Raw genomic sequence first — 3081 nt, forward strand, 5'->3', positions numbered from 1 at the left:
CCCCTGCCAGATATTGTCCGGTTCTGGGGCTTCACGCAAGCGTCCTTTACCCCTCCCCGGTTTTATTTTCCACTCAAAACACGTCTGCAGGATTAGAAGACACCCACCTCATATGCCCAGGCTCTGAAATGAGTCTTTCCGATGTGGAACTATTGGGCCTCACAAAAATAATGTATAAGATGTGGCAGCTAGGTCTTAAATCTTAGAGATGCCCAGGCAAATGTTTCCACTTCTTTGTTGCAAAATCCTAGGGATGGGATGAGGAGTTGAGAGAGACGCCTAAAAATAATTTGACAACATTTGTTAATGTTTTAAGTTTCTAATGTTTGTTTTTACTCCATATCTCTGGTCAAAAGTGCGAGGAAAAGGAGCACAAGAAGATAGGACATGGTGCCCTAGGCACTAACAACAAAAATCCTTGATAGTCAACTTAATATGCTTCTCATTTTAAAGCCATTTAAATGATATCCATACCTTCCAATGGCGAGATTTAGGTGCCTGTAAGCTTAGTATTGCCAATGCTTGTTTGCTTAATTTAAGAATTCAATTGTTAAACAACCTCCAAAATTATGAAGGTCAAGTTGGCTATGACTAGAGCATGCAACCTACACTCTTTGTGCCAACCAATAAAGTCCTGTATTATATTGGAATTGCTTGTCATAGGCCTTAAAAAGGAAGGGTGCAACCTGGTGGTTTAACACCAAGTCAGGCTTAATCCATATCCCAAACCTAAACTAACTTCAGCTTATTGTTAGACCTGATCTGGCCCATTCACCTTGCAAAGTTGGTCAAGTTGAGCTCCTCTTCATGCATAAACTGTGTCGTGCCTAAGTTCTTTTGGACATTGAATTTCTTTCTCATCCATGTGTTTGATATGGAGAAAAAAATTATGATCGTGATATATTGCGACCTAAACTAGTTCCTAAAAACAACCAATTCGGATTATAGACTCTCTCTGGTCACAATCCAATATGATGAACCAGGATAGCCTGTTGGAGCAACAGGAGCCATTGTCAAGTATTAGAAAAAAGAGAGGATAGCCATAATAGTGCAATAACAATAGAGTAGTTTGGAAGGGGGAAATATAAATATAGGTCCATATATTAATTTGGAGCAGAAGCAGAAGCAATGGTCTTGGGTGAGTACAAGTAAGTCAAGGGCCAATCATCGAAAGAGAGAATATGGAGAGAGAGAGAGAGAGAGAGAGAGAAAGCAAGGGAAACAAAAAGGAATAAGGCAGCCCAAGAGCAAAGACAAGATTTTTTCTCAGAGGGGAATAAAAAAATATATCATATATATAATTTAAACTAAAAGCATAGTAAAATCTAATCCTATTACTTGTTAATACAGGATAAAGTTTTTATTCCTAATCCATTGCATTTATTTCAAGAAAGCAATTACCAGCATATGTTACATGAAATTTCTATGCATAGCTCAGTGATGCCAACATAAATATATTTTTATAAGCCTACATGCATATTTTCAAGTATTAGTTGACGTAAATTCAAAGAAAAAGTGAACAAAAGGTATGAAAGAAAAAAAGTTCTCAAAAATTTAAATTTATAAATATTATATGGTTTCATCATATACAAAAAGGGAAAGAACAATAGTAAAAATAAAAAAATTTCTTTATCCTAATAAAAAATACTATATACACAAGAGACAAGAGAATAACTATTTTCTAATAGTTTGGTCCTTACTCGAATTGTCGAAGATCCAAAGAAAAATTCATTATTAGCTTGTTATATGCTATTGAATTAATGCTTGGATTCATTTTAAATGAAGTTATATGGTAAACTTGAGAAAGAACAATAATAAAAATAAAAAGTTTTCTTTATCCTAATAAAAATTACTATATACATAAGAGACGAGAGAATAACTATTTTCTAATAATTTGGTCCTTACTCGAATTGTGGAAGATCCAAAGGAAAATTCATTAATGGCTTGTTATATGTTATTGAATTAATGCTTGGATTCATTTTAGATGAGGAAGTCATATGGTAAACTTAGGAGCTAGCTCTAGCCAACTGGCCACTAGATCCTTTATATTAGGTGGTGGAAAATTATAAACCAAGATTCAAGGGACCAAACAAGTAACAAGAAGTTTTTTTATGTGGGGGAAGGGGTGGAGGGTGGGGTTGGGAGGCCCAAGCTTAAACATGGCTCTAACTTAGTAGCCCACAACTAGACAAGTAACCCAAAGGGACATTGCATAGAGCAAGAGAGATGAGGCTAGATGTGAAGGGAGGGGGAGGGAGAGGGAGGGGTGGGGCAAATAAATATGGCATAAAAGAGGCAAGAGAAAAAACAAAGCTTGATTGTTCCCCTAATTTGGGTTGTATGTAAATTAGGTTAAGTATGCTTAGACTTAGTTGTACCTGATGTGCACTTGTCTTCTTTCCATATTCCTACTAAGTTATAATTATGTGCTAAGGCATCCTATGATTATATCATGAAAGCATATAACTTGGCCTGTAATGACCTAGGACCTCACCTAAAAAAGGCTAGCAAAGAAGATGTTATTTGAATTTTTTAGTCCTATATATACATCCAAAATCTATCCGATGCATAATTGATGTAAAACTAGATACATACCCACACAGGTCCTCATATATTCTCTCTATTTAAGCCATGGCATCTTTATTAAACTAAGTATCCAAATCCAATTAAATCTAACCATAACACCATGATCAGCCTATGATCAACCCCAAAAGAGCTTGTGCTACAGTATTTCTTGGTCCACATGGGCCATGGGCCGAATCCACTCTGATATCATCTATAATGACCTAAAACCTCACCTAAAAAGGCTAACCAATAAGATATTATTTTGATACCTTAGCTTTGTATATGTACCCAACATCCACCTAGTATATAACTAATGTGGGACTAATTGATAACCGCATGGGTCCTCACATAGCCTGACGTTAGGAGGTGTTGAACTTGGCTTGAAAAATCAAAGAATAAAAAGGATATTGACACAACCTATTGCAGTAAGGTAAAAATTCTACTACAAAAAGTATGATATGAGATGTCAAAGTCTACATTCTAGCAGTGGCAAAACCATGCACCGATTAGTTTTCG

Source organism: Phoenix dactylifera, chromosome 13, assembly GCF_051530095.1.
Source record: "Phoenix dactylifera cultivar Ajwa chromosome 13, Ajwa_hap1_PhDact_Kaust_v1.1, whole genome shotgun sequence".
NCBI classification, from domain to species: domain Eukaryota; kingdom Viridiplantae; phylum Streptophyta; class Magnoliopsida; order Arecales; family Arecaceae; genus Phoenix; species Phoenix dactylifera.